This window comes from Mus caroli, chromosome X (genome assembly GCF_900094665.2).
Source record: "Mus caroli chromosome X, CAROLI_EIJ_v1.1, whole genome shotgun sequence".
Taxonomy (NCBI): Eukaryota; Metazoa; Chordata; class Mammalia; order Rodentia; family Muridae; genus Mus; species Mus caroli.
Genome location: NC_034589.1, coordinates 138,891,804 through 138,900,315, shown reverse-complemented (window position 1 = coordinate 138,900,315; position 8,512 = coordinate 138,891,804). Strand labels below are relative to the sequence as shown.

Below are 8,512 nucleotides of genomic sequence, written 5' to 3'. Positions count from 1 at the left end.
CCCTCCCTCCCTCCCTTCCTTCCTTCCTTCCTTCTTTCCTTCTTTTTTTTTTATTTCTTTCTTTCTCTCTTTCTCTCTCTTAACCAGGACTTTTCTACTATGCAGCTGTGGTGATCCTGGAATTTGCAGTCTACATAAGCCTGGAAGAAATTCACAGAGCTCTCCCTGCCTCTGCCTCCTGAATGTCATGATTAATGGCTATAGCCACCACACCACTTCAGTGTCTGTTCTTTCTTTTTCTTTTTGTAATATCTTATAAACAAAATTTATTTTTGTACATAATGTTTATAATTAGTACTTAATCATTTTAGTTGTAATTTCAGAATACCAAAATATTTAAAAATAGCTTGTATGTATTCCCTTTGAGACAAAAAAAAAATGTTAGCAGATATAAAATGCCATAAAACTCATAAGAGTTAGTTATATTGTTGCAGACTCAAACTGGTACTCATTTTTTTTTATCCAGAAGTCATAGAAAAACAAATCAGTATTGTCCTAGTTTGAGTTTCATCTTTAAAATGAAGAAATAAAAATTAGAAAGTATACCATTCCATATGGTAGCCACATGGAAATTCCTTCCTGGTTTATTATCATTATTTTGTGATGTATTATTTTATTATGTGTTTTCTGTATGTATGATTGTGAGAACCCATCTGAGAGTCAGACGTCAACATCAGCTGTCTTCCTGTGTAGATCCCCACTTTAGTGTTTTTGTAATTATTTTGTAATTATTATTATTATTGTTGTTAATTATTTTACTTTGAATCCTGATTGCAGCTTCCCCTCCCTCCTTCCCTCCCAGTCCCCTCTCACATCCCTGTTCCCCATCATTCTCAACTCCATTCCTCATGACTACCTTACCTTTGGATGCAAACATTCATTGGCCAGCCCAATCAATGGGTGCTATTCCCACAGACACTGATCTTTCCCTGCAACTGCCCCCATTTATATGGAATTCTCATGGCACACACTGTTTTACTGTGTACATTCAGCACAGAGAGCACAGAGAGAATTGAGGACTGTTCAGGAGGGGATGGACAGATGTTGATGACATCCTGACAAAGAGCATTCTCATGGGATTACAGCTTTCTAGTTCCTGGATATTGGCCCTCAACATTTCCATTCACTGCTAGAGTACTGTGACTGGTCTGAGGGTTGACTTACACACAAATGTTGATGCTGGGTGAGGGGTGCTGAGATTGCTTAACACACTTCAGACTCCAGTGAAGTACCTCTCTTCATGACGTTTGGGTACATAACAAATGGGTCAAACTGTTGGAGGGAAAGGCCTCTCTTTCTAGGAGTCAATGGTAAGTCTGTAAGGCTTCATTGAAATCTAAGCAATAGGGACCAAAAACAAGGACACAAAGAGAAAGGACAAAGTAAGAAATATTTCTGTGAGACCTTCAAAAGGCCTTCCATACTGCCCTGATAGGGAGTCTTCTACTTTGACAGTGAATCATGAAACCCATGCATGTCCTCTAATATTAATGTCTTTCTGAGCTCACATAGAAACTGCCCCAATGGGACTGCTGCTTACATGATGGCACCTTTTCCTAGCTGCTACTGGGTCAACTCTTCTGGGTAGAGTTAGGGGCAAGCTTATGAAAAATGCAGTCTTGTCCCCAAAGGCCTATCCTTTGTGTAGCTGGCTCCTTCCAAAAGGCATGAAGATGAAGAACAGCTTTAAGGTAAAGAAAGGGCTTCAAGCAGCTCTTGTTCTGTCTGGCTCTCTTGTATGAATGGTATTGTTTCTTTCAGTATAGTCAATTGAGGGGACACAAGATAGGACATTAGACTTGAGAGTAAAGTGCATGTACATTGGAAGAAACAGGCCACCAGCAAGGAGTTCCTGGGTTCTTTGTCTACCTGTGAGAACATTTTTGTTCCTTGTCCTTTGCTGCCTCCCTGCTTGGCTGGGGAAATGTATTCAGTAGTAAGCATCACTCTCCAAACTGGTTTCTATATATTCCTGGGCCCTTGGGTACATGAGTAAAGAGTCTGATGCTTTCAAGACATAATTTCCAATTTAACTGAGTTTTTCTCTTACATTTCAAAACTGTGCTTGTGTGTTCATACATGCCATGACTTGAGACTCGTGTCTGAATAGTAGAGGCCAACACAGAGAAGTCTGTTCTCTCCACAAACCATATGGGGGTTCCCAGGAACTGAACTTAAATTGTCTAAAGGCATAGTGACATGTGGTATGACCATCCTGCTGGCCCTAAACTCAGATTTTCATGAGAACTGTTACATAGAACTATTCTGATCAGTGAGCATAAGACACAAAACTTTGCCCTCTGGACATAAGAAACATACTCTGACTGCTAACGCCCTGGCATTAACACCCACAGGATGATGACTCTCATTCCAAAGCAAACTCTGGGTTCAGGAATGAATGGCTACACTTGACATTTTTCATTCAATAGCTTATTTAGGTCACAGTGTGGAGGCAGCAGGTCCAAGTACATTGGACAAGGCACAGCACACTCAGGTGAGATAGAAAATGAGCTAGAAGCTGAGGGGTCATGAACTGTGGGAACTATAAAGGGGTCGAGGTGAAAGAGGGGGAAGGGGGGAAAGACCCACGTCCTGGCAGAGTTTTATCTATGCTCTGGTCAGGCAGATGTGGGAGACTCTTTCCACTCAGCCCCTGGTGGGCATCCAAGCCTCTGACCCACTCCTGGGGGGTGGTGGACAAGGGGCAGCCCAACCTGGGAGCCCCGGGGCTACTCTCTAAAGCCCTGGGGTTATGGAAGAGAGGGATGAGGGAAGAGAGGGTCTCACACTGGCAAGAATGAGTGCGGTAGATCTTGACTGGAGCACAGGAAGGCCTTTCATTGGAAGATTAGAAATGGCTCTTTAGGAGAAACCTATCCCATTCTCCATGTGCAGTGGGCCTTGATGAACAGACACATTCTATGGTTTTAGAGCTTTATGATAGAGAGGCAGGGGGAAAGAGAGAAGGTAGAAGAGAAATAGAGGAAAGGCTAGAGAGAAAGAGGGAGTAAGAGGGAGAGAGTGAGAGGAGAGAGGAGAGGAGAAGACAGAGAGAGGAGAGAAGTGAGAGGTAAGAGAACAAAAGAATGAGAGGAGTAAGAGAGCAAGGAGAGGCCAAAGAGAGGAGGGAGAGGGTGAAAATGAGAAGTAAGAGAGAGGTAAGAAGGGGCCCAACAGCCCCTTTTATGGTCTAACTGGGGAGGAGTTTAGCCTGAAGGTCAGTAGCTTGGGACATTGCCTATGTGACTTCTAGCCATGCTTCTCTTGTGGGGGCTGGGGGGCGTGCTAACTTAGGCAGGAACCAGAGTTCCAGGAGCATGAGGGAATGCCTACCATGTCATGTAGGTGAATTATCACCATTTCGGGGTTCAGACCTCAGCTCAACTGGAGACCAGCCTGTCTGTGCATAGCCCAATACCCCACAATGAACTCTGTCAAGTACCTTAAAAATTCACATTTCTGTTTGTCTGAGATTTTCATACAATGTCTTTTTATCACAAACACGTCCAACTCTTCCCAGATCCACCCAACCTTACACATTCTCCTAAATTTGTGGCTAGTATTTTTCATTTTGTTTTAAGGCTTTCAAGATGAATTTATGCTGCCAATTTTACTTATTTGTTTGTCTATTTATATATTCATTTATACATTTATGCATATGGGCATCCATAGGCACCTGCAGGGATGAGCTGCCAACAGTTCAGACAGCAAGCACAGACCAGTGCAGGCTCTAGCCAGATCTATGCAATGCCACTGAGAAGGGTCTGGGGAGTTAGCTTGGACACTAAACTTGCTTGCAGCATGAACAGGAGTAAGTGTTCCTGGTAGAAAAGTAGGTCTGGTGGCTTGCCCTCATCCTAGATCAGGTGAGGCCCTAGCTGGTGGGTGGGTCTTGTGGGATCACAGGACAGCAAGACCAGGCTAATCATTATCTTTACATCCAAGAAAAAGGCTGTCTCTACAAACAAAGTGACCAACTCCTGAAGAATCTGTGGAATTCAAAGCAAAACATACTTTTTTTGTGTATTGCCCCCATACAGACATGCATCTACTCACAAAGGACACCCACAGAAACAACACAGACACCCATAAAAAGCCTTGGAAGGGCAAATGGACTAAACTTCACAACCTCCCTGTAACTCCACCTCTAAGCATCTCACCAACTCCTGCTGAGGCTACTCAGAAGACAACAATTGCATCCTGCGAGTGGGGCACATGCTCAACCCGAATGATCACATATGTGTAATATAAGGACTTGTTACATATTAATTAAATGGTTGAGAGACTGATTCCTAAAGTCTCTTAGCACCTTTCCCCTAGTAATCATTCTCAGGAGGGACAGCTGGTCTTTTAAGATCCAACAATCCAGATCATAGTCATTTTACCTCAAGTCAGAGATGGGGTGTTTCTTTTGGCCCTTTGTGCAAAGAACTATTTCCCTTGTTTTTAATGGACAGACCCTGGGCAAAGTAACACTTTAGTGGGACCTGAAGGCACTGTAATAGGAGGAAAATGCACCAGAGTCTCCCAGTGTAACAAGCTGCTCTTCTTCCTGGGAGTTTCCTTGATTATAGTGGGTGGTGCATGGCCAGTGACAGCTCATCCAGGGCAAACGGACAGGTATCCTCATAATTCCCTCCCTCTGCTCCTTCCTCTCTCTATCCCCTCCTTTCCCCTGGTTGCCATTCAGAACAAGAAGCAGGACCAGAATGCATGGTTGAGGATGTTTGTTTCCCTGACCCTTTCCCTTTCTAGCCAGACCTCTTTTTTTATTTTTATTTTATTAGATATTTTCTTTATTTACATTTCAAATGCTATCCCAAAAGTTCCCTATACCCTCCCCATGCCCTGCTTCCCTACTCACCCACTCCCACTTCTTGGCCCTGTCTAGCCAGGCTTCTTGATGCAAGACACCAAGAGTATCCAGAACAAAGGATGGAAAAAGGTCTTCCAAGCAACCAAAAGTTATCAAGCATGATGAAGAAGAACACTTCATTTTCATCAACTTGAAAATCCACCAAAAGAAAGTCTCAATTCTGAACATCTATACTCCAAATGAAAGAGCATGCAAATTCATAAAAAAAAAAACTTTACTAAAACTCAAAAAACACACATTGAAACCCATAGAATAATAGTGGGAGATTTCAACATCCCACTCTCACCAAAGGACAGGTCATTGAAACAAAAACTAAACAGACACACAGTGAAACTAAGAGGTTATGAACCAAATGGATTTAACAAATATCTATAGAATATTTCACCCTAAAACAAAAGAACACACCATCTTTTCAGCACCTCATGGTACCTTCTCTAAAATCAACCACATAATTGGTCACAAAACAACCCTCAACTGATACAAGAAGATTGAAATAATACCATGCACCCCATCAGATCATCACAGCCTAAGGCTGGTCTTCAGTAACAGTAAAAACTACAGAAAGCCCACATGCATGTGGAAGCTGAACAACTCTTTACTCAATGATAACTTGGTCAAGGAAGTAATCAAGAAAGAAATTAAAGATTTCCTGGAATGCAATGAAAATTTTGACACATCATATCCAAAATTATGGGACACAATGAAAGCACTGCTAAGAGGAAATTTCATAGCACTAAGAGCCCTGGTAAAGAAACTGGAGAGATCTTACACTAACAACAGCACACCTGAGAGCTCTAGAACAAAAAGCAGCAAACTCACCCAAGAGGAGTAGAAGGCAGGAAATAGTCAAACTCAGGACCAAAATTAGCCAAATAAAAACAAAGAAAACAATACAAGGAATGAGCAAAACCAAAAGCTGGTTCTTTGAAAGAATCAACAAGATAGATAAACCCCTAGCCAAACTAACTAAAGTGCCAAGAGGCAGTATCAAAATTAATAAAATCAGAAATGAAAAGGGAGACATAACAATAGAAATGGAGGAAATTCAAAAAATCATAAGATCCTACTACAAAAGCCTATACTCAAAAAAAAACAAAAACAAAAACAAAACAAAACTGGAAAATCTAGACAAAATGTATGGGTTTCTAGACAAATGCTACATACCAAAGTTTAAACAAGATCTGGTAAACTATCTAAACAGGCCCATATCGATAACACAAATAGAAGTCATTAAAAACCTCCAAACCAATAAAAACCCAGGGCCAGACAGATTTAGTGCAGAATTCCATCAGACATTCAAAGAAGTCCTGATACCAATTTTCCTCCAACTATTCTATAAAATAGAAAGGGAAGGAACACTACCTGACTTGTTCAATGAAGTCACAATTACTCTAATACCTAAACCACACAAGGACCTAACCAAAAATGAAAACTTCAGACCAATCTCGCTTATGAATATTGATGCAAAAATACTCAATCAAATTCTTGCAAACTGAATCCAAAAACCAAATCAAAACCATCATTCACCACGATTAAGTAGGTTTCATTCTAGGGATGCAAGGTTGGTTTAATATAATGAAAATCCACTATATAAACATCAAGAAAAAAAATCACATGAACATCTCCTTAGATGAAGAAAAAGCAGTTGACGGAATACTACACCCCTTCATGTTAAAAGTATTAGAGAGATCAGGAATTCAAGTCCCATACGTAAACATAATAAAAGCAATTTACTGCAAAACACCAGCCAATATCAAATTAAATGGAGACATATTTGAAGCAATTCTGCTGAAATTGGGGACAAGACAAGGATGCCCAGTCTCCCCATATCTATTCAATATAGTACTCAAAGTGTTAGCTAGAACAATAAGAAAACAAAAAGAAATCAAGGAGATACAAATTGGTAAAGAAGAAATAAAGTTATCACTATTTTCAGATGATATGATAGTATACATAAGTGACCCCAAAAATCCACCAGAGAACAATGTGACTGTAAGATGTCTTGTTTCACACATCCATAGCCTTGGAATCTGACACAAAGGAGTGAGGGATTCCATACTCACCTCCCCAGATCTCTCCCAGTCACTACTCTGCCCTAGTGGTTACCCCAGAGGTCATCCTTGATGATCAATCAATTCTTTGTGCACCCTCGGTATCCAAGTTCACTGGCATACATGTCTCTATTGCTTAACAAATCTTTTGCCCTTCTCTTTACTCCTCTCCTTTTTCTCCCCCAACCTCCAGCTCTGTTCCTGCCTTTCCACCTACACTGATAAACACACTCATTCACAAATTTGATCAGGAAAATGAAGAACTTGGAGCAGACTTAAATCCTATCATCCTCAGGAATACATGATCCCCTTTGTCAGGTGGATAGAGGAATTCTCGAATACTCCAGGCACAGATGCTGTCCACTGTGATTGGCATGTTCCAATTAGTATCCATGCTAGGATCTCTCCACCTTCCACAATGGATCCCTTGATCTCAAGGCTTTTAACCATCCAACTATGTATGACATATTGAGTGTTTGCTGCAAACATGAGGAAGGGTCCTATGTCTGGCCTTCAGGACTGGTGATGGTCAAACTACAACTGGGGCAAACTGCAGCACTGTACTTGACAGGAAGTACCACTGGTGATCTGGCCACTGAAGAAAAGATTGGAGAAAGACCCTGTGGCACTGTCTGACCATTTGTCTATTATTGGGATTCCATCTGGTTGTACCTTCCTGGGCCAAAGCCCTTCAACTTCCAATTGATCCTCATGTCAGTCCTGAGATATCTTCAGACCTGTGCTCCATTCACAAAGCTTGTATCACTTTTTGGCAAGCCAATCCTGAAAGACATCAGGGTTACCTGGCCTAATGGTAAAGAATCACAAAGGATACCCAGGATGTTCTGTGAGCACAGGAAAATGCAAAGAGAATGGAGGTTGAGAGCAAAATGTGTTGTGCTTTCAATACTACTACCTCTGAGATATTCCATGTCCTCTTATGTCCTCCATGGGTACCATCTTATATGCAAATAGGATCACCTACACACACACACACACACACACACACACAAACACACACTTGAAAGGACATGTTATTTAAAAACTCTTATTCTGTTGATTCAGTGTCTGAATACCGATTTTTAGTTTTCCTTCCTTCTTTCTACTCTTCCCAGGTCTTCCTTTCCCTCTGGATCCACTACCCTCTTTCGCTTGTTAGAAAAAACATCTAAGAGGTAACAACCAAACATGACAAAATAAAATATAATAAGATAAACATAAATCATCACATCAAGACTGAACAAGGTTATCCAACAGTAGGACAAGAGTCCCGAAAGCAGGCACAAGCATCAGAGGCCTGCTAATTCTCACAGTCAGGATTCCCATTAGAATACTAAGCTACTACCTATAGTACATAAGTAGAGGATCTGGTATAGAGGGTTACCTTAGTAGGAAAGGGAAAAACAGGTTCTCTCCACAGAACGCTGCAAAAGTATGATGGTTAATTCGTGTGACGAGCTGGCAGGTAAGTTAACTCAGTTTCCTTATTTAAATGACTAAAAAACTAAATTAAATTCATGTTTTAGATCCATCCTTGCTTACAATTTTTCCAGTTAGACTAGCTTCAAGCCTTTTAACTTTATGG

The 8,512-nt window shown here is 41.1% G+C and overlaps 1 protein-coding gene across 1 annotated transcript in view; it reads left to right on the top strand.

Annotated features, from left to right (window-relative positions):
• Positions 1-527, top strand: part of LOC110286734 (protein FAM156A/FAM156B-like) — a 64,567-nt gene extending 64,040 nt beyond the window's left edge. Inside the window, exon 3 of the mRNA XM_029473217.1 lies at positions 88-527. The gene's annotated coding sequence lies outside the window, so the exon portion shown is untranslated. The remainder of the gene's footprint in view (positions 1-87) is intronic.
• Positions 528-8,512: the final 7,985 nt, after the last annotated feature.